This window comes from Adiantum capillus-veneris, chromosome 4, assembly GCF_014529385.1.
Source record: "Adiantum capillus-veneris isolate H3 chromosome 4, ASM1452938v2, whole genome shotgun sequence".
Lineage (NCBI taxonomy): Eukaryota > Viridiplantae > Streptophyta > Polypodiopsida > Polypodiales > Pteridaceae > Adiantum > Adiantum capillus-veneris.
The window spans coordinates 125,330,495-125,355,360 of record NC_140934.1 but is presented as its reverse complement, the minus strand read 5'-3'; positions in this window follow the sequence as shown (position 1 = coordinate 125,355,360).

The window sequence follows — 24,866 nt, the reverse complement described above, 5'->3', positions numbered from 1 at the left end:
CAATAAAATACACACACAACTTGGAGAAGACAAAGGAACCTCAAGGCACACAACAGAGAGTGTATTACTTAGTGTGCAATGGAAAGATATATAACCCTAGAGTAATGGGTGTATATACAATGCATGGGGGGAACATCCTAGTGAGGCAAAAATGCCTCGGCGGTCCTAAGTGTGTTCACACACATCACTACCACATGTATATGGTAACAAACCCTCGTTGGGAGTGATGCAGTGAACGAGAGCTAGCACATAGAGTATAGGGAAGTGTCATGCCCTGAGGACATGATCAGTCCACAAAGGGGAGTAAGCCCAAAGATTTGCAAAAAGCTTTGATCTTCTCACAAGACAATGCCTTTGTGAAAATATTTGCAAGGTTGTCCTGTGTTGGCACATAAGCCAAGCTTATCTCTCCTATTGAGAGCCTCTCCCTAGCATAGTGGTAATGCACCTCAATGTGCTTTGTGCGAGCATGAAAAACTAGGTTCCTTTCAATTGCAATGCGCTCTGACTATCAGTATATAGTGTTGGCAGTGCCTTTTCCAACACCAAAATCAAACATAAGGCATTTGAGCCATACACACTCAATTGTAGTTGTGAAGATTGCCTTGTACTCAATCTCACAACTAGAACTGGCCACAGTAGATTGCTTCTTGCTCAACCATGAGATACATGAACTATCAAGCATGAAACAAAAACCAATGGTGGACACTCGCGTGTCAAAACAACTAGCCCAATCTAAGTCTAAAAAAGCATGTAAATCTAGCGAAAATGATCCCCCCTTGCTTTCAGCACTAACCAACAAAAGTACATTTGACAGCCTTATCATCCAATTTTCTGCGTTGCGTTTGTGGAACCAAAGCATATTCCAAATAGCCAAAAACATGCGTGTGCTCAATAGCAGGCTTTCTATCATGCCATGTTTCATATGGATTCATAGACTGCAAAGATTTTGTAGGACACCTATTAAGTACATAAGCGGCATATATGATGGTCTCAAGCCAAAACAAATGCGGCAAAGCTTGACTTTGGACCATACATTGTGCCATTTCCGTAAGTGACCTATTTTTCCTCTCAGCAACACCATTTTTTTGAGGTGTATACAACACTCTACATTGGCGTTTTATCCCACAACCATCCAAAAATTCATTAAATTCATGAGACATATAATCCCCACCTCGATCGGAACGGAGGTTGCCCATAGCACATTTTGAGACATTTTCAGTCATAGCCAAAAAATTTCTTGAAGCACAAATAAACACTTTGTACTTCTCTTTAAGCGGATAAACCCATTCATGTCTGGAGTAATCATCATGAAATTCACCAAGTAAATGTAATTGCCCAAGGGCGGGGTTTGCATGGGCCACAAACATCACTATGCACAAGTCTCAACCTGCATATAGCCCTAATTGAACCATCCTTGGAAACTTTGAATGTTGCATCTTACCAACATACAACCTTCTAAAACATATTTGATAGGTTCTTCAAGAGGCAGCAAAGAAGAAACCATATCAGATTTTTGCAAACATAGAAAACTGGCAAAATTTAGATGCCAAAACGTGCATGCCAAAGTTTTGCATCTGAAATAGCCTTCGATCCACAACATCGTTTGAAAAATTATGGCCAAACTTGTCATACAGAGTGAGCTTATACAGCCCACAGCATAAAATGCCAAATGTACTACCAATTTCATTACCAAAACTGAGATCATGTATTGTACATCTGTCATGCACAAATTTGACTACAAGACCAAGTCTAGCAAGTGCAGATACAGACAAAGGATTCTTCTTGATCCCAAGTACATACAATGCATCAAGAAGTGTAAAAGAACTTCAATTTGCAGTATTAAGCACAATATTTTCAACTCCCTTAACCAGATAAGAGGCATTGTTGCCACAAGTGACTAGATTTCCATGAGGGACATCCTTAAGAGAGGTAAGCAAGTTACGATGAGAGGTAATGTGATTTGTAGCACCACCGTCAAAGTACCACATATGAGCATCTGCAGCAATTGGCATACATGCATCATGGACACAAGGATCATAAGTGCATTGAAGACCCATTCCGCATCAACATCAGCATCACAATCTCCTCTCACAAAATACTCAACAATAGCTACAAATGTAGGGAACTAGCCTCTTTCTTCTTTGCCTCTTTTGCCTTCATTTGGGACACTGCTTGATCAAGTAATCAATTAGTTGTACAATAATGGCAATGCATCTTCTTTTTTCCCTTTTCATCAAAATTTCCAGAAGATTTGTTGCCAGCAGACGCATTAGGAATAGGTGATTTACCACTCGTAGAAGAACCATGAGAAGTGGCTACATTGCTTTTACCACCTTTTCTTTGAGAGGCAATAAAGGCATGTTCAAATGCACATTGTTTATCCCTGTTTCTTCTAAAAAGTAACTCTTGCAACAACAATGTGCATAATGCATCAAACTTGACAACTTCTAGATTTCTTTGGGTCATAAGTCTCCACGTACTGGCAAAAGTCTGATAAGAATCTAGCAAAGCATCAAGAACAATCTGCACAATGAGCAATGAAATTTTAGCCTCATTGCCACTTGCATAAAGACCAATCAGAATATCCCAAGCCTATTTTTCACATTTTGTTGAAACGAACATGAGTAATAGTGTGCTTCACAGACAACGCAATCAAAGCATGAGCTTGTTCGTCTTTTACATCCTAATGAGCTTGCTCAATCGTAGTCAAAATAGCTCTAGCATCAGCAATCTTGCCACCAAAACCTGCAACGTCCTCAACATCACCTACATCCTCAGAACCAGGACATACATCAATGCCCTACATAATATTTGAAACGCCCTTTGACACAAGGAGATCTATCCTCAACAGAGCAAACATCTTGAACACATGTGTGTTGTTGTCAGCCATGGAAAATGTTGCACCTGATGTGAAAAACTACACAAAAAGAGGACAAACAAAGAGGGAACAACACGTGCTATATAACAAAAACTGTAAAAAAATTTAAGGGACCTGTTATGCAAAAACTGACACTCACAAAAATTTTGCACAAAAGGACAAAATAACCTGCGTAGTACTATTTGTAGTAGAAAATGGAGGCGAAACGAGCCCGAATCAAAAATCTGCGCAAACCAAGCATGAAATTCGTATGTTGTGCCATGTCAAGACATGTGAATGTGTTTCATGAAAGTCCATACAATCTACCATGTCAACATGCCAGCGCGTTTTTTGATTGTTCGTACAATAATGCTCCACAGAGAGCTAGCATAAAGAAAGAAATAGACTCATTTTAGGGCCTTTTAGCTTTGGTGAGAGAATGCTGCTTAGCGTAAAGGAAGAAGGCTAATGTTACGTAGAAAAGCCTTTTTTCTCATTTTTGAAAATATCCATGAAAACCATTTTACTGAAATTTTCATTGTCACCAGAAAAGTAAGGCGCTTGATAGTGACATCTTGCACAAGCGTCGAGTGCCCTTTTATGACCCGTTGTTGCCATCTCGCACAAACATCAATCACCTTTTTATGAGATACTCGCAATTCAAATTTGAATGGGTCGTACTTGATAGCGATTGATAGGTACTATTTAAGACTATGAAAGGGGTCAGAACTAAGCAAATAGAGACCTCTAAGGGGTCTCTGAGGCCTCTATTTACTTGGTTCTAACATCATGAGACCCTAGGCTTCAAAAGATTGTATCTTGAGCTAGAGACATCAAATTTCAGTGTTTTAAAGTGATATCCTAATGTTTTTGGACACTTTGGATGCATCCATGGTGTTCTTTTTTTATTTTGAAACATCTCTTATGTGTTTTCTTTCATCGCACATCACATCACTCATTAAGATTCGTGGACATGGATTTTTGTGCATACTTAAGTTGGGCTCTCAAAAAGATTCTGTACGAACATGCATTAAGTTATCAAGCAATCTTTTACGTATGTACTATGAGAAATAGAATTTCAAAAAATTACTTTTGTATTTTTCAGGATTACCTTTGTCTATGATGAGTAGGAATTTCTTACATACCAAAATTGAGTCCAAGTTTCACCTAATGTGATACTTCTAAGAGAGCAGAGTCCAACAGCTAGGCAGTAGGGAAATCTACACGTGTATCTCATGCCCCTGAATGTTTTCAGCTAGGGTTAGACTGTTTGTTGGTCACTTACTACGGAACCTACCTGCTCTACCAAGAGGCTATTGAGATGGAAGACAGTGTGAAGTGGAACCAGGTATCACTCAATTACGGCAAATGAAACCTGGGAACTGACACTGTTTCTAGAGGGAAAATGGGTGTACAAGAAGAAGTACACGGAATAAGATCTCGAGCCTAAGTATAAGGCTAGATTGGTTGCTAAGGGTTTCGAGCAAAAGAAAGGCATGGACTCCGATGAGATTTTTTCTCCACTGGTTAAGATGACTATATTGCGTCTTGTGCTTGGGCTAGTAACCACTGAGGAGATGGAACTTGTCCAAATGGACGTGAAGATGACTTTCCTTCATGAGGACCTTGATGAGGATGTCTACATGCAACGGCTAGAGGGTTTTGAAGTCAAACATGAAAAGCCTAGAAGGATAGAATTGGTATGTGAATTGTGTAAGGCATTGTCCCGGGGGATTCACTCTATATGAAAAATAGGATGCCATCTGCGAGTGGACAACTTTGATAAAAACCCCTATATACTACAAATATTAGGAAATATGGTCCCCCTTTCTACGCTTATATGACAATCAATGAAAAAAACTATCATACCCCTATCTTACATACAAAATATACGTCTCACATGATCTAACTGAGTAATTATTGTATAGCATAGTGATTGGCAATGTACTAAGAAACCACTTTTGTTGATAACTAGATGTACGCTCAATGTGTCTTAGTTTGACTTTTTGCCTAATCAATCTGCACTTTGGATACTCATCCAAATTTGACCTTTCTAAATCTGGTGTAAATCAAACCTTGACCTGCTCCAAATTAGCCCTTATCCATGACCGGCTTGATACAAAATTTGATGTGTGACCTGAAAAAAACTTCCCCTAAATTCATCGAGTTCTATTGCACACTGGTGACCAATCGTTATATGTAATCGACCGGGTTAGGTTCCCCTCCCCCCACCCCCCCCCCCCCCCCCCCCCCCCCCCCCCCCCCTTTTTAATCTTTGGAGATAATTTATCGGGGGCCTGTCCCTAACTTATACGCTTATGTAACTTGTAAAAAACCCCCCCTCCCCTGCACTTACATGGTGCGATAAGTTTCCATGGTGAATCCCTTGAGGGCATTGTATGGCCTAAAACAAGGCTTCAGGTAGCGGTACCGGATGTTTGACAAGTACATGCACTCCGATGGTTATGAAGGGATCCTAGAAGATCACTGCTTCTATACCAAGAAGTTGAATGATGGTTCACTTATCATCTTGATAATCTATGTTGATGATAGGCTCATTGCTGATGAGATTTCCATCTTGAAGAAGTCACTTAGCAACGTAATTTTTTATGAAGTATTTCGAAGATGCAAGCCACTTTCTTGGTATGCGTATCAAGAGGGATAGAAAACGTAGAATAGAGGCGAGGCATAGATTTTTCACTTCATGGGAGGCTGGTTTGCATGGATTAAAGTTAACTATTTGGGGACATGAGCTTTTGGATTTTGAGTTTTTTTTTGATGACTCAACCATGTTTCTAGAGGTCTGGGATGCCAATTTTCATAGGTGTGAAGGGGATTCGGGGAGCACACCACAGACGGGGAGTGAGAGAGAGAAGGAGACAAACACGATGTGGGTGGGGAGACTCAAAGAGTGAGCAGCCCCCTATACACTTATGCTATGTATAAGGTATACAAGTCAGTGGGCGCCCAGACTCTGGACGGTCGGGCAGGGCACAGACGCCTATACCCCAACAACCTCCCACTTAAAGGCGACTGTGCCTTTAAGCAAGGGAACCTAGTCTAAAGACTACAAAAGGCGAGAGAGAAAACCGCTCTCAACCGATACCACTGGCTGGCTATGATCGTGTGCATCCGGCTGTCTGCTCCCGTGTAAGTCCATACACCACCAGACATACCGCACACGTACTGCAAGCATGTACGCAATACCTGCATATCTCCCTCGTGCACTATGCCATCATCAGTCAACAAATGACTGACAACCCCAACTGCAAATGCTCCCACTACAACTGCGATATCCGGTCTCAAGATCAGCATCTCATACATGATACCACCGAATGCCGATGCAATGCTAGCGGGCCCTGCTAGCTCTACGGAGCATGCATCAACATATATATCCCTGGCAATAGGCATCTCTGATTGACATGGCGTGTCAGCCACATGCATCTCCTGACTGTCCACAAAAGACGCATCAACCTGTCGTGCAACCTCATAGCACACCAGCTGCTCTAGGTGTCTGCTGGAAGACATATCCTGCACAACTATATCCCCATGCTCACTGTCGAGCATAGAAAGGAATGACTGCATAATCGTTGACATCTCAGCCTCCTCTACAATCATCCACTGTAAACATGACCACTCAATCTGCTGTGACTCACTAGAGCTCTCATGCTCTAACTCCGTATGCATAGACTCTTGCACAACGTCCTCCTGTCGTGACTCACTAGAGCAAGACCGCTCTACCTGTCTATCCTGCATAGAAGTATCTTGCACAACTGACCCTCTGCTTTGCTCAGTCACTAGCAAAGCATGCATGTCCGACTCTATCACCTCTCTGTGTGACTGCTCAAGTCGTGCCCCAACTGTGTGCACAACGAGCTCACTACTCTGCACTCCATGCAAAGTACCATGCAACCCACAAGCAAAAGAGACTCGCCTGCTCTCTCGCTCTCTACCTGGCTGCGTGATCACAGAGACAACACCGTCTCTCGCGTGATCCACATGCAATGGGTAACCTGTACCACTCCTGGCACCTCTCGCAATCACTAGCGAACCCAAATGCATCACAAAATCTCGCTCTCGTAGCAAAATCTGACATCCACTATCCCGTAACTGTCTGACCGAGATCAAATCCCGTCTCAGATCTGGCACATAACGCACATGACGTAGGGTAAATCTCATACCACTGGGCAAGGACAAACATATGTCTCCTGCACCCTCAATGTCATACACAAAACCATCATCCATGTGCACACAACCAAGTCTCCCACTAGAAAACATGCTAAATCACTCACGATGCGACGTGACATGGAAAGTAGCATCTGAATCTAGTAACCAATGTGAAGACAATGTGCAATCTGATATGCAATCCGTAGACATAAGATCGTCTGAAGACAAGCTAGATGTAAATGTGACATCGCCGTCACAAGCCTATACCCCAACAAGGTGTGTATAGGCTCTTGAGGTATTCTATTGTGAATTGGGAGCATTGATTAAGTAGTAGAAGATAGTGGAATTCTATGCTTGATTGGTCACTTGGAGAGGGCTTTAGGTGGAACCCCCAAGGACACCGGTTTGATAATTGGGCTGTCAAATTGGTTAGGATTTGTCACCAAAGTAGCAAATTTCTCCTCTCCTTCTATCCATCCAGAAGAATCTGCTCCATTAGAGTTCAACATGGATTTACTTGTAGAAAAGGTTGTAACTAGGTGCTTTTTGCTATTATGTGGTACATCATCATGTTTTTCTAGATTCTCTTGAGCTCTTGTAGCAGATAGTTGAGAGCTTGATTGTGGGATGCATAGATTTCTTGAGCCAAAGTTTCCTAGCATTCCATTACCTTACCTTCCTCTCATAGAGGGTTGGGATCAGCCCAACATGGCACCATAGAGCTTTCTTTGGGAAGCTCATTGTCAAAGGTCTTGTTTTAGGGGAGGAGCTCTAGAAGAGTTTTTGCTTCACCAAATTCATTCTCGAGTTCCATCGACTAGAGGCCCATGCAGCCCTTTGACTCACTCAATTATTGAAGAGATGCGTAGAGTAGAGTGGCTTGAGTAGGAGATGGAAGGACCATTTTTCTTTGACCTTGCTTTAGTCTTGGGAGTATCTGTGGAGTGGCCTTGAGAAGCACCAACTCACATGCATTGAGGAGAAATTGAGAAAGCTACTTACATGGAACCCTTCCGTCATCACACACGGAGGTCACATGGTTTGTAGTTGACCTCATGTCTCTTGGTGTTCCATGGTAGAGGCTCTAGTCTGTACTTTTGGGGACATACTATAGTTTACATCACTTCTTGAGGAGGTTTTGGTCCATCAATTATAAGACATAAGGGGGATGCAAAGCATGTGTTGGGAAATTGTAAAGGCTATATCATCATTGTGGTATACCCTTCTTGAGCTGGAGGTTCCCTGTTGGAGGGGGTTTTCACTCAACTAGAGGTACTCATTATAGTGAGGGCTCCCCATATCTAGGTTTCTTCGTGTTGTTTGAAGTTTAGAGAGAGGGATACCTCCATAGATTCAACACTAAGGCACCAAAGGGTGTTGAGTGCTTCTTTCACTCGACTAGAGGTACTCATTGCAATTTGGGCTTGGTCAGATGTAGGGCTCTTCATTTTCTTTGAGGTTTAGAGAGAGGGCTACCTCCACAAAGTCAGTACTAAGGCACCAGAGGTGGCCATGTGCTACTTTTAGTAGATTTAAATTGTGGGCATCAGTGGGAGGACTTGTGTGATAACCGCCAGCTCTTGAGTCAGGACACTGACGACTATGGGTGTTGGGAAATTGCCCCTTGATGCAAGTGCAATAGGACTCAAGAGAGTGGTTTTGGTGGGATTCTTTTACTCTAGCCTATCACACAAGGACTCCTTTTTTCTAGTATATAGAATGGCTAGGATCACATATTGGTAGTGTGGAGACGCATTCATCCTGCTGCAATGGACCATTGACAAGAGGAGGGTCTCATGACTAACTACTTGTGAAATTTTTGGGGGTGCGTGTGGGATAGTAAACAATTGAGGAGAGTCACTATGTTCCAATGGCTAGTTTTCCTTTAGGCTACTATAGTTGGGAGTTGTTCGGTGCATAGCAATCACTCTACTAAATGTATCGCATGTGACCATACACTTGAGACACAGTGCCACTGTCTATGGGATTGCCCCATAGCATAGCACATTTGGCTTTTCATACTTCAATTGATGCATGCACTTTCATACGCAGAACACTTTATTTTTCAAGGTGGCTTCATTTAAGGATGATTGTGATTTAGGAGGGTCGGCCTGGACTCCAACCGCTAGCTGATACACTCACACGCCCAACACTTTGCTTTTCAAGGTGGCTTCATTTAAGGATGATTGTGATTTAGGAGGGTCGGCCTAGACTCCAACCTGCCATAGAGCTTGTACCTGAAGACTGGAGGAGACATAGAGAGTGTTGTTGGGAGCTCATCTAGAGCCTAACACTTTGGTTCATCTAGAGATCCTGATGCTTCCGCATCTTTGAGGCTCGACCCATCCCACCGCAGAGGCTATACAAGACATCACACTCAGGGATAGTTTGAGAGGCTTCAAGGCAACTCTGACCGCATGCAAGAGTGCCATGAGGCTTTCTTGTGCGACTTTGGTGACAAGGGCCTTTTTTCACCATAGCTCATGGGGCACCTAGATGGATGGCACTATTGCCCACCAATGTGGTTTTTTTCTCGTCTCATATCTTGATTTAGCCATCATTGTACATATCTTGTTTTTCATTAGAGTCTCCCCACCTTTTGATGTTGTCCTCTTTAGTATAATATGAATTCTGTTGGGCAATTTTTTTCACTAATGAAAGGATCTTTATATTGCCAAAAAAAAAATGTTGATGGGGGATCTATGCTATTGATTTAAGGCCAACCCTCAGGTTTTTAGTTTCCCCAAAATTCCAAAACCACCAAGAGATCAACTAGTAGATGAAGCATGGATGGTCAAGTGAGAGTTCCAAAGTTTTTTGTGCAAATGTTTTTCTAATTCTTAAAGGTGATGCAAATGCTAATAGCTAGCTTTGATGATGTCAAGCATTAGGAAAAATATGAACCCTCTAGGGGCCCTTTGGGATTAAGGTTAATTAGAGGCTAGCCAATAGGAAGAGGATGGTGGACACACTCTATACCCTCAAAAAATAGGGAGACAAGGTAACCTTACACCTCTTTATGGCATCTTACCTAGTGAGAAGGTAAGGGAGGTGGCTAGGGGAAGGCGGCGGGGGGGGGGGGGGGGGGGACCACTTTGACCTTTTTTCCCCCACTTTTTGGTCCGGATATAAAAATACACTAAAAAATTCAAATTTTCAAAAAAATTCAAATTTCAAGTTTTCTCTCTTTAAAAGGTCCCCAAAACTTATTTCATGGTAAAAAAAGTATTTTTGACCTCGAAAAGTCAAAAACGTGCACTAAAAAATACGAAAAATTTATTTTTTTCAAAAAAGTTCAAAACATCATTTTCCACTCTCCAAAGTCTTTCCAAACCTATTCTATAGCTAAAAAGTGATTTTCTCTCTCTACAAACTCTTTTTTAAGCTCTCCATTGCTGCAACAACCACATGCACCCCCTATAGTCTAACACTATCTCTCTGCTTTCTCCCATCTCCATTGTAGCACCAAGCAAGCTCCTCCCCCATCTCTTCCCTTGGCCACCACATAGTTTCACACCAAGGTAGCTCCTCTTCCTTCTCTCACCTCCATTAGACCATGAAACAAGATTCTACTCGTTCTAATTTTATTCACTCACAATACATGGAAACCTCTACTCTCGAAGATGGAAAAAATATGAGCTCACATGACTTGAATACCACAACAATAGGAGGTGTGAATAGTGTGTGGGCTTTGCAAGGGTTCATCTCCAACATAAAGATAAAATGGTAAGAAAACTACCCTTGTAGCTTGTATTCAGAGCTTAACATCATCTCCATCTTTAAGTTTATCATGCTGGATAGAATAAACCTCTTTATGGCTTTCAATGTTTAGGCTTCATACCTCATAACACTGAGTGGTGCTATTTTGTTGATGGTTTTGGTGCGCCATCTATAGTTGTGTAGCATGTGATTGAGTCTCACAATGCAAGTAAGTTGTGTTATCTATGGAGAGTCATCAAAGATTTTTCTTATAATTTATTCTTTGTATAGTTGTCATTAGATTATCATTTTCTACTTTATAACTTTGTGCTCACATAATCTGTTGTTTACTTACAGAGTCAACTTCTTTTTAGAGGACATGAGCAAGCAACCATGTGCAAAGATGGAAATTACTCTATTTTTGTTCCATGAGGAACCTTTCACTATGATGTTAAAGGATTTTGATAAGAATAGTAGAATTTTTTTATAGAATCTTGAACCAATAGGTACTCTCTAGGAGCTCTTAGAAAATCCATCCATATAGTACTACTATCTTCCCTAGTGTCATAGACACACAAATACTCAAGTGTATATGAATCTCTAGATGAGGAAGACAAATACTTGTAAGAGAAGCCTAATAACAACAACATTGTCTCCGTTTGTAATTATTTTCATGAGGCTCTATAAATGCAATAAAAATGTGTTTTTTTGTTAAATGGTGTCGCATTGAGTGAGAGTATTTAATTTAGATTACTAGAGTTTCATACAGATTTGAGAATTATTGTTGAACTTTTTGTTTTTTTTTATTTGCCTGTAAGATGTTTCAAGTCTCAAGTCTTAATCAAAAATTCAAGCAATATTTTGATTTGAGTTTAATCATTAATGGTTATTCTTATTAAAGTGGATCATAACCTTTGTCAAGATGTCCTCATTTGGGGATGTTGAATATATATCATTAACAACGTTTCATAAGTTGAGAAAGCTAAATTCTTGCTTTCCAACATGTTTTGTTTCCATACTATGCCTATGCCAAGCTTGACTTAGAGAAATGACAACTTGAGATGAAGGTGTCGATGTATAAGGGTCACTTATTATTGACTCATGTTTCATCATACATATATTGTAAAGCCTTTGAGTTTCTACCTTTTTGAGTAGTATTGACAAGTTTTTGGTATCAAATCTTCTTAAATATCCCTATTCATGAGCTATTGGTAGCTATTTCTTTGGTATTGCTAAAGATGATACCAATAGCTATTACCTTGTGAACTTAACTGTTAAATTGTGGATTTGATTTTTATTATGTAGCTCATTTGGATAGAGAAAGTGTAACATAAATTATAGATACATGCATTGTTAATATAGAAGATATGTACCAATCGAGCCTATGTAAACTGCTAATCAAGAAACCTTTGGTTGGATACGATAACAATAGGGGTCACATGTGGTTTCAAATACCAAAGAAATGGCTTAACCAAAACATTCCTAAGAACACGAGGTGGACACGAGGAAGTAAAAATTGGCTCCTTGTTTGGTCAATTTCTAGTGTGAATGCTTAGTGCATAGGATTTGTGAGGCCTTTGACCTGGGGAGTTCACTAAAGTATATGTAACATAGCACACGTGTTCAACATAAGGGATTTTGTATTCTTGTAAAGTTACAGAAACATGTGTAGATAAGGTCTATAAGGGGTACTTTTAATCCATTCTGGTGAACGCACATGATATAGGAAAATTTTACATAGTGAATGTTCCAGACCTTTGAACACATAAAAAAAGGGACCAGGGGGGGTGCTCTGATTATATCAAACGCTACACCTCTATCTCATGGCCATGCACTAAAAAAGCCCCTATTTGCATTATAAGACCCCAAGGGGGGAGCTTTGCTCTACGTACATCTAGCTTACATCCTTTTCTCATACTTATACACAATCGTGTTACAAAATTTTCCATCTAAAGGCTCCCAGTGCTCTCAACAAGAGTGGCCACAAGGGCGCGCAAAATGGCCATCCAAAAGTCCCGGATGGCCATTTCGCGCGTCCTTGCGGCCACTTTTTTTTTTTTTTTTTTTTTGAACTTGTAGACTTTGATGCAAAAAATATATATATCTTACTCGGATTCTCCAGAAAACAACATGCAAGTTGGCAATCTCTTAAAAAATAATGTAAAACAAAAATTTCTTACTTTTTCCTTAATCTGCGGGCTCCAACGAGCGTTAAAACCATGGAATCTGAAAATACTCAAAGAACCAATGTTTTTTATTGTGTTAAGGACTGTATTTCCTCCATACAAAACTTTCCCAAAATCTTGCTCTAACACCTTCAAAATCTTGCTCTAACACCTTCAAAAGCCCAAGGGGTGAGCTCTTGCTCTCTGTACATCTAACTTACAGTCTTATCTCATACTTATACACAATAATTTTGCAAATTTTTGCCATGTAAAAGCTTCCAGGGCCCTCAACAAGAGTGGCCACAAGGGTGCACAAAATGGCCATCCAAAAGTCCTGGATGGCCATTTCGCGTGCCCTTGTGGCCACACTTCTTTTTTTTTTTTTAATTAGTGTTGAACTTGTAGACTTTGATGCAAAAAAAAACATATCTTGCTCAGATTCTCCAAAAAACAACATGCAAGTTGGCAATCTTTAAAAAATAATGTAAAACAGACATTTCTTACTTTTTCCTTAATCTATGGCTCCAACGAGCATTAAAACCATGGAATCTGAAAATACTCAAAGAACCAATGTTTTTATTGTGTTAAGGACAGTATTTCCTACGTACAAAACTTTCCTAAAATCCCATCCTAACACCTTCAAAAGTGGCTTCCAAGGAGTGCCCTCGGTCAAAATTTGAAACTAAAGGAAAATAATCAGAATGAACTCCTAAACTATGTACAAACTTTAAAATAACCAAAATTTCTTTCAAAAAAAGTTATTACTAAAAATTTGAAAATAGACTTCCCACGACGATAGAAATCAAAGGGTTTAAGGAGAGATGTGGCATCGAGGGTTATTCCGTCAAGATCTCTTCTACTTATCATGTCTTCTCATGTACAATCTTACCAAACAAAAACAAATTTACACTTTAAATGACTACAAATCTTATTTAACTTATCAAACAATCTAAAATATGGTAGACCTAGAGTGCTCTTACACATTAACAAACAAAAAAGTCCAAATTTTTTCTCATTAACTTTGATAAACATACATTGTGAACAACTTCCAAGGAGTAGTGCGGTCATAGTTCTTACATCCATTCCATGATATGGCATGGTATGGGGTGACCTATCACATAAAAATATCTTTGATAGGAGTGCCCTCATGTTAGGAAAGGGTGTGTTGCTGCTGATGAAAAGATGTTGCATTATCCTACTAGGGATCTCTCCATGTTAGCATAATGATTTTTGGTGTAGTGGGAGCCACATTGTCGTTGAGGAGAGCTTTGTGCCACCGTAAAAGCTTCATGTTATGCCAATTCCTTGAGCCATTCTTGCAAACAACACCACTCGACTAGCATAGTAAGAGGTCACCTTTTAACAAAAACATGTATGAATTCAACATTTGCAAGCTGTATAATAAAGACACTTGTTAAGTATAAGTTGTACAAATTTGTAAGTATTTCCATCCAACTGGGAATAAACAATCCTAAAATATACATTATGATGAGATTACCCACCTCAAATAAACATGGATTTGAAGCACCTACCTGCAAAATGTAATAAAGAAGACTGTTTTAGAGGAAAAGTGGTGACACTTGGTCTCTCTAACCTGCAACCTTTCACTATTTGTGCACAAAAGCAACCTTTGTGCCAAGCACTACAAAACAAGTAGAGGCAACACCTTATACTTCAAAGTTTATGATAAGAAGAACAACACCAAAAGAAAGAAGTATATTGTTACCTTGCACAAAGGAGTGTTTTATTCAAATATGTGATGGTATTGGCAAGATATTGAAGAACCGTCAACATTCATCTCACCGACGGTACGACGTTCTTGGAATGACCTCTGCTCACCCTCAAGTGGTGCCTTTGGTGCAGATGACACGGACAAGAAACATGTATGCATACAATCTCTGATGTCTATGAGCACCATGGCAGTTGTTGCGTGAGGAAGCAAAAGATGAAAAGAGAGACGGGGGAGGGAGAGGGAGAAACATGGTCCAGGAGAGAAGGAGGCAGTGGGGGAGAGGGAGAGAGAGGGGAGGAGAAGGAGAGAAGGGGACAGGGAGGGAGAGGGAGGAGAGAAGGGGGCAGTGGGGGAGAGGGGAGAGAGAGGGGAGGAGAAGGGGAGAAGGGAGCAGGGAGGGAGAAAGGAGGGAGGAGGAAGAGAGAACAAAGGTTTTTTTTTTGGCTTTTTTTTTTTGGAAAAATTGGACTTTTAGTGCTTGTAGGTTTTAAAAAAGGTCAAAAAATGATTTTTTGATATGTATATATGTTGGGGGAAGTTTTAAGTAAAAAAGAAGTAAAATAATTTTTTTGAAAAAAAGTCAAATTTTGGCTTTTAGTGACCCACGTTTTTGCTGATGTGGCCACACCTCTTTACTCCCTTCACTTTCAAAAATCTAGAGAGAGAAGGTGACCTCTTAAGTCCACATCCTATATGTGTCTTAAAAAAAGGCTAGAAAAGCCTACTCAAAACTAGCTTCTTGAATGCCCTTGTCCCCTTAACCCTACACAACATTAGCCTTAATCCTTAAAAATTAGGATTCCTTACAAAGCCCATGCAAGGTCCATATTTTTCCTAATGGATATGCCACTTTTTACTACACAGGCTCAATTAGGGCAATTTAGGCAGTGGATGGGATATTGATGAATGTTGGATGATAGAGTCTTGCATGGTTACTTTGCAAGATGTATGTACATACTAGTATGCTATCTAGAAGCACTTGAGGAGACAGTTGAAACAAGACTTATAATTATGTTAGGAGTGGTATACGCTTCTAGACGTACTATTCTAATACAAAAGTACATTGAGTTTTGGCGGCTAACAGAAGCCGCCCAATTTTATAGAGCATGGTACACAAGAACTAACTACAAGAACAAAGAAACCCAATGTTCCATTTCTAACTCTCATGAGGACACGCTTGAAGAGGTTCAAGCTTTGGACTAAGCAATGAAGGAGTAAAAAGAGCAAGTCTCAAGCATGCAGCAAGACAAAGTTTGCTAGTTTGCAAATATTGGATGGATAAGCAGACTACTTTGATCTCCTTAGGTACCATATCAATGAGTACATTAAAAAGGAAGAGTGGGAGTTGTGGCTTACAATGTATAGGTGCTATTTATGGCCTTTTACAATGTGCTTTTTTGCACAACATTCCCTATCAAATGCATGTGCATGCTCCCTATCAAATGCATGTGTGTGCATGAGTGTGTGTGTTGTGTGTGTGTGTGTGTGTGTGTGTGTGTGTGTGTGTGTGTGTGTGTGTGTGTGTTAGTTCTCTACATATATTACCCACAGACGAACATACATATGTTCAAAGACCAAGGTACCCAGATAAATACAAGGTTTATTATACAAAACAAACTTTAGACATCATGATTTTGTATAAATGAATATAATCAGGTTGGTACAAGTCACTATCCAAATGTAGAAATTCTTTTACAAACTGTAAACCAGCAGCCATTCCTCCAAACCATAAAGCAACCAAAAAGCTAAACCAAAGAGAGTAGCCCTCACCTGCACCCATAGAACAACATAACATTCTGTTAGCATTGGCTCTGTATGCAAGTGATGTATGGGCATCCTAGTTGTTATCCATGTCACAAAATTTCAACTTTTCTTTGCAAATAAACTTTATCATCAAAAAATGAATTTTAACAAGACTTTGGTATTCAGTTACAACTTCATAACGAGCTTCATCAGTTTACAAACTGCCAATGATTTTCTTTTAAGTATCTTTATAATTTATCTCCTTATTCTTGCAGATTTGATTCAATATGCTCTATGGCTCGACCATGCCTTGTTCTTTGCCGCAAATGATGCTATATATTCATCCCTAGTTGCCTTAAGCTTTTTTGAGATTTATGCTCTCTTGATCGGATCAACTATAGTACTCATCCGACCAGTCATCCTATATTTTGGTAAAACCTGATAACAGTAGATAAATTACTTTATAAGACTAACACACTTTTGCAAATTTGTTTTTTATATATGAAACCCTGACACCCTGACAATTTTTGCCATAATTTTGAGCGACCTCCTACGACCTCCCACAATTTTTTAGATATGAAACCCTGACAATTTTTGCCATAATTTTGAGCGACCTCCTACGCCCTCAAGTGGTTGGGTGGACTTCATAAACACCAAAGTACAGCTACCATGATTAAACCTGAAGTAATATGTACATGGTATTGTAACATGTTGGGTCAAAAAGTTTAACAAAAACCTATTTAATGAGATTCTATTTTCCACTAGCTGGTCTAGCTCCTATCCATGTCCCAGACATGATGTTATGTAGAAAAAACCAAAAACTATGAAAGCCCTAGGAGTGTTAGTAATCGAAAACAGGAAGAAGTCCAGCAAAGAAGTCCAGTCAAGAGACTATCAGCATCAACAAGACAGTATTCCAATTCATGTGGTAATCAAACATCAACAACCATGATGCTCTGATGCTCAGCTATAACTGCTAAACCCAAGACATTTCTACTAATTTCCAAGTAATACCGAACAGTAGCCCCATATCCACAACTTTACCAGTTTCGGTCTAGTAACTAGGCACGATAGCTTTTAAATCTATCTTAAGGGGTATAGTAAGACTAGTCTATCAGAGTCTGTTTATGAAAGGCCAAGAGTTTTATCCTTGAGAAGGGCCGGAGGTCGAGCTTATGTAAAGCTTAAAATGAATCCCAAAAAGGCCAGTACCAAAAATTGTCCAGCATGCAAACAGCAACAACCAAGAATGTAATATCTTGAGCTAGATCTGGTTATTAATTCACCTCACATTGTAATCCTATTTCAGTACATAACAAGCAACGGTTTAGAAAGCCAGGTACAGTTAACCTTTTAGGCCTAGTCCAATGATCCGAATGAAACCGCCTGTTTAGTAAGAAGTCTAGACTACAGAGTCTACTAAAATTTGCATTAGTATGAAGCAAACAAGAATAAATCCATTATCCATGCTATATCAATTTGCATTAGTATGAAGCAAACAAGAATAAACCCATTATCCATGCTATATCAATGAACATCCCTTGAGTTTGATATCCAAAGTTGAGCTGATATAAACCCTAAATTCAGCAATGAGCCTGCACACACATATATAACCATCAAGTACATCTCTCCTTATCTGTAACCCTATTTCAGTACCATAACAAGCTATGGTCTAGAAAGCTAGGTTTAGTAACCTTTCAGACCTAGTCCAATGAGCCAAATGAAACTGCCTGGTTAGTAATAAGTTTAGACTATGGAGTCTATTGAAACCTACACTAGTATGAATTAACACAAAAATATCCATAATCCATGCTTAATGAGCATCCCATCCAAAGTCAAGCTAATATACACTCTAAAACTCAACAATGAGCCTGCACAAACATTACCAGTAAGTAAATCTCTCCTTATCTCAATTTCTCACCCAGCACATACCTGGTTATACTTAAGTCGGCAAAGGCTAGTATAATGTCACGACATTAGTACTAAATGAGTATAGAGTAAACCAATGTCATCAGTTGGACTGGACTAGCTTCCAAAGTAAACCAGCAAATGAAAGCTATCAAAGCAACCGGTCAGCATAGCAAGTATACCATAACAGCCTGGATTGTTAATCAACATATATACTACCACTTTCAAGATTGCATACCTTCGGATATAACTCAATTAATCTACCCAAGGACGGCCTCTATCCGTGGTCGAGAATTCTACAGCCTCAATTCACGTCAATGAAAAAGTAAGGTCAGGGGTTACACAGTTATGAGGGCTTATCACTTCCCGCTTAAGATGAATAACCAATCTCCGACACCAACTACCAAGTCAGTTTTCTCATGTTTTCCAAATACAGTACACTAATTAGGACGACATGCATAACGACCAGGTTATACTGAATGCTTATGCAATATGCATCTTTAGCATGTTGTCATCATTCTATTTTTACTGGTTATTGTCAACCAGCTATATTCAATAGCAGTGAAAATAGTTCTTCTCATTACCATACAAGTTTAGAGGGATACCACATGCATACCATTTCCTTTTCCTATTACATACATAGCAACTTGAAAATGGGTTTCATAGTACCAAGATTTTTTCCACTCATTATTAATCAAGCAAAGGAATTCCACCTGAGAAGAAGCTACACACAAAGAATACAAAGGTATATACAAGCCAGCTAAGTGAGGAGACCCTCACCTTTATAGTGTTGTTGTAGAGCCGTCCAAATTTACATAGGCCAAACTTAGCTTCCAGCCGATCATCCACATCCTTGCATTCGGGGGAGGTGGATTGCCATGAATGGCCATGTGCCTTGCTAGCTTCTCTCTTCCACAGATGCACAGATTCCCAATTTTGTCGGCTGAGTAGGCGCACTACAGAGCTCCACCTAAACCCCTTTATTTGATCTCAGTTTTCCTCATTTAGTAATGCACACTAAGTGAAAATTACTTTAAAAGGATTTTTTAATCTTAGTTACACACGAAGCAGGAAATATTCCCAGCCAAGGAAAATTAATTTCCCTATTTTAAGTCATTTGTGTGTGTGTGTGTGTGTGTGTGTGTGTGTGTGTGTGTGAGAGAGAGAGAGAGAGAGAGAGAGAGAGAGAGAGAGGAGTACATATCCGCATGCATATAAGAAGAACAACAACAACAATGATGATGATAGCAACAAGGAGGAGGAGGAGGTTAGCATAGGAGGAGCAATCACAAGAGACGTCATAGATCTATCGATCATGTCTTAGAGGGGGGGGGGGGGGGGGGGGGGGTATAAAAGAATTGAGGAGGAGGAGGTTAAAATAGGAGGAGCAATCACAAGAGACTTCAGAGATCTATTGATCATGTCTTGGAAGAGAGAAAGGGGGGGGGGGGGGGGGCATAAAAGAATTTGGTATGTTTGATTGAAGTGTTCAACAATTTATGAACGAGGGTTAGGATATAGACATGTGCTTATATATCTATCTCAATATGGGGCCAATGGTAAAGGGGCCCAAATCAGAGATGGTCTGTCAAAGAGCAAGGCTAACCAATGGACCATAAATACCTTAGGTTTAGCTTCATTGAAGACCTCCAATAACTAGTGTTAAAAGTACTTTGACCTTAGGTAAGCTAGCGATGTACTTAAGGTGGTAACCCAGCCCAAGCTTGAGGTGCTTGTCATGCCTGATGACTGAGATGCTTGAGATGCTTGAAGTGCTTGATGATTGAGATTCTTGAGGTGCTTGCCATGCTTGAGATGCTAGGGTTGTACTTGAGACAGGAACCAAGCTCAAGCTTGAGTGGATTAAAGTCTCTGCTTGTGGTGAGAATTGGGCCCAAGGTTGAGGGGCTTGAGGTGGCACAAAAGTCAAAGAAAATCCCTGGAGGGGGTGAGCCATGCAAGAAGGGGGGTGGTTGCTTGACCACTCTCTCTCTCCCAAGGGCACCCTTGCCCAAGAGGCAAGTAGGACACATGTCAAGCCTCTAGCTAGGTTACCCTCATGGTGTGCCTCAAGCCTATTGGTTGGCCTTCCAAGGGGTCCAATGATAATTTAGTGGATTTAATTAATTGTTTTAGCATTTATCAAGACCTCTCTATCAAAGAGTAAACGAGGACACTTGTCCCAAGTGAACCTTGTTGCTTGGTATGGCTCTTGCTTTTGATTGGCTAGGCCTAGAGGGGTCCACTGAGATCTAGCATGAGCTACAAGGGGGGGTCGGCCAAAGCATGCTAGGGGGTTTCTTGAGGGGTATACTGTCCCACAGTTACCACACACACACACACACACACACACACACTCACATTGTGTATTGTGAAAAGTTGTAAGTAGAGAGGTTGAGAGCCTACACCAACACTCTTGGCTTTGGAATGCAAATCCAACCAAGAGCTATGCTTCAATGCTTAAGTTTGCCATCTTCTCCATCTTCATTACTATGCTATTATGTATGCTACCAAGAAGAGTGATGATAACTAAGGAACTAGTTGTTTCTCCTATGAAATGTTTCTTCTTCCTCTTCCCTACCCTCATTTGCTGCTAGCTCTCTCCACCTTTGAAGGTGTTTGAGGTCTTGGGACTAAGGCTTGGGATAGTTAATGCTTTCCACAAATTTGATGATATGCTCATGATGCATGAATCTTTCCATCTTCATTGCATCACCTAGGTCACAAGGAACACAAAGATTGTATTGTAACAAGTCTCCCTTGATGGGAGAAACTATAATACAAATGCCTATTGGAGGGGGGACCAGCTCAACATAAATCTGGTCCTCAATTGTTGCCATGTTCTCTAAACTCTCTCTCTTGCAAAAGTATTTTTCATGCCAAGTTAACTACATGCTATGTTTAAGTTGCTACTTCACCCGCTATGCTCTCAAAGTAATTCCATAAAAGTACTTCTCTAATTTTCACTACTCTCAAAGTTAATAGGCCAATTCCATTACATTGGTATCAGAGAATTTGGTTTTAGAGAGGTCCTTAAGTAGCCTATAAATGGTTGATTTTGTTAATTATACTAGGGTAAGTGGAACTGGGATCTATTATCGATTTTGTTGAGCCCACTATGTGGGATATGGTGCACACCTTGGGAGCTTTGGACTTAATAATGGGGTCTTTTTAGACTTGCCTACGCCTTTACCATTATTGAGCCATAAGAAATCCAAAAGGAGTTATCCCTCGGCAACTCTTCAATATTATACCCACTCCACTACTCTCTATAATTAACCACTTCGAGCCGTGAGTGTAGATACTTAAGTGCCGACTTTCAAAGGCAATAAAAGGGCAAGAAAGAGGTCACCCTCTTCTCCTTCTTCTTCACCTTCCTCCTCTTTCGACGAAAGCTATGGCTATTCTCCCAGAGAATACAAGAGGGAGGACATCGCAAAACATACCTGCATGGTGAAGGTCACAAAAGCTCAAGAAGTTCAAAGCTAGAAGAGTATCTCTTTTCTCTCCTATGATGGCACCTTTGGTACCCACCGACAAAGTATTGACCTTCATCTAGCAATTTGATGCGGACTTTGGAGATGAGAGCTTCACAGAGTCCTCCAAGCTACACCATGTAGCTATGCATTTCCAAAAATCGGCTCGTCAATGGTGGGCTAGCCTTCATGGCAATGGAGAATCCCCAAAGACATGGAAAACTCTACGAGTTTCCATCACGAAGCAATTCCTTACAAGTGATGCAAAGGACAAAGTGCTCATTGAATGGCGCAGCTTGAAGCTTCTCTCTCATGATTTTATCCACAAACATGTAGACAAGTTTTGGGATTTACATCTCAAGGCTACTGTCTTTCAAACGATAGACTTCGCCGAGCAAAACCAACATTTCTGTGCGGGATTACGTGAAGAGATGGCCGAATAGTAATCCATCACACCATGGTTGCTTCACTGCATCAATTTCCAACAAGGGTCTATGGAATGTCAAACCCTTGGAAAACAAAGACAAAAATGATTCAAAGGAGAAAACCAATGCCCAAAATTCTTCCCAAGGAACTTCTTGTCAAAAAGACTATTAAGTCACACCAAATGGAAACTCTCTTCATATCTTAGATTTTGAAACACCATGGATTACCAACATCCATCGTGTCAGAGATCCTAGAATGACCATTTTTTTTGGAAAATTCTCTTTGAAAATCTAAGAATAAGATTGAATTTCTCTTCAGCCTATCACACACAAACAGATGGCCAAAGTGAGATAGCCAATCTTACAATACTTGATCTACTAAAGACTTATGTTATAGAAGTAGATTGACACTCACAATGGGAAAAGTACTTACCTCTTGTATAGTATGCCTACAATAATATTATACATACTTCTACAGAAAAGCACCTTTTGAAATCATTGAGGGAAGACCTAAAAGTCCGTTGCTACTTAAAGTACATGGGAAGATCTTTGTTTCCGATGAGTATAACAGTGAGCTACAAGAATCCTTTCAAAATATTAAGGAGGCTATATCCATCTCTCAACAAAGGCAAAAAGTTGCTACTGACAAGCACAGAAAAGCCTTAACATTCAAAGAAAACAATTTGGCCTTACTCAAGTTTCCCACGGCTCGATTGAGGCAAAGTACAGGGAAAAATCCCACGGGCCATCAAAAGTATTATGCTAAGCGAGCAAAAAAATACTATGGTCCTTTCCAAATCTTCAAGCCCATTAATGATATGTCTTATCAACTTAAGTTGCCCAATAATTGTCTCATACACAATGCTTTTCATGAGAGCCTACTTAAGCCCTACAAAGGAGAGCCACCAAGTGAACCAATTATTGAAGACCCTCCCAAAGGTGAAGACCAAGAAGAGGTGCTACAACCCAAAGCTATCCTTCAGCATGAAGACAAGGTACTACAACATGGTGAGATTATCCCACGGTATCTTATTAAGTTCAAAAATTATCCTTTTGAAGATGCTAGATGGATACAAGGAATATAGCTTAAGGATAGTATGAACCTTGTCAATGCTTACAATGCTACATTAGAATTAAAATGCAAATGTACAAATTTCTTTTAAATGACCAATGTTTTTGTCTTATAAGACTAATTCTCTTTTTGTGGTGCACAAATTTAAATAGTATGCATACTTAGAATCATGTTTGCGATGACGACGTCTTTCAAACACCAAGTAGAATTTATCACTCTACTTTGGGAGAAAAAAATGGACTAAGGAGTAGGCATGCTTGCGACAGCTATGTCTCCCAAGCACCAAATAGATTAGTCATCCATCTTGGAAAGATGTTGTAGTGTAAAAAGGGATCCTCTACACACTATGTAAGATTGACTAATGACTAAGGCTTTATCTCTTTTACCTCATAGTCGAGGACGACTATGATTTCAAGAGAGAAGTAATGTCATAAAAGCTAATGTCTAACCAACCCCAAATTATTTTTTCATATTAAATTGATCATTTAATGTGGGAGAATAAACACGAACAAGGGTTAGGATATAGACATGTGCTAATAGATCTGTCTCAATATGGGCCAATGGTAAAGGGGCCCAAATTAGATATGGTCTATCAAAGAGACAGGTTAACCAATGGAGCATAAATACCTTAGGGTTATCTTCATTGACGACCTCCAATAATTAGTGTTAAAAGGCCTTTGACCTTAGGTAAGCTAGGGTTGTGCTTGAGGTGGTAACCCAGCCCAAGATTAAGGTGCTTGTCATGCGCCTGATGACTGAGATGCTTGAGATGCTTGAAGTGCTTAATGATTGAGATGCTTGAGGTGCTTGCCATGCTTGATATGCTAGGGTTGTACTTGAGGCGGGAAACAAGCTCAAGCTTAAGGGGCTTAAAGTCTGTGCTTGTGGTGAGAATTGGGCCCAATGTTGAGGGGCTTGAGGTGGCACAAAAGTCAAAGAAGATACCTACAAGGAGGGGGCGAGCCATGCAAGAAGGGGTGGTGGTTTCTTGACCACTCTCTCTCCCAAAGGGCACCCCTTGTCCAAGAGGCAAGTAGGACACATGTCAAGCCCCTAGCTAGGTTACCCTCATGGTGTGCCTAAAGCCTATTGGTTGGCCTTCCAAGGGGTCCAATGATAATTTAGTGGATTTAATTCATTTTTTTAGCATTTATCAAGCCCTCTCTATCAAAGGGGAAAGGGGGACACTTGTCCCAAGGCTACCCTTGTTGCTTGGTATGACTCTTTCTTTTGATTGGCTAGGCCTGGAGGGGTCCAATGAGCTTCAAGCATGAGCTACAAGGGGGGGTTGACCAAAGCATGCTAGGGGATTTCTTGAATGGTATACTCTCCCACACTTACCACACACACACACTCATTGTGTATTGTGAAAAGTGCAAGAGCTCCCTCTCCTTCTCCAAGCAAGTAGAGAAGTTAAGAGCCTACACCAACACTCTTGGCTATGGAATGCAAATCCAACCAAGAGCTATGCTTCAATGCTTAAGCTTGTCATCTTCTCCATATGCATTACTATGCTATCATGTATTCTAGCAAGAAGAGTGATTATAAGTGAGGACTTGTTCTTTCTCCTATGAAATGTTTCTTCTTTCTCTTCCCTACCCTCATTCCATGCTAGCTCT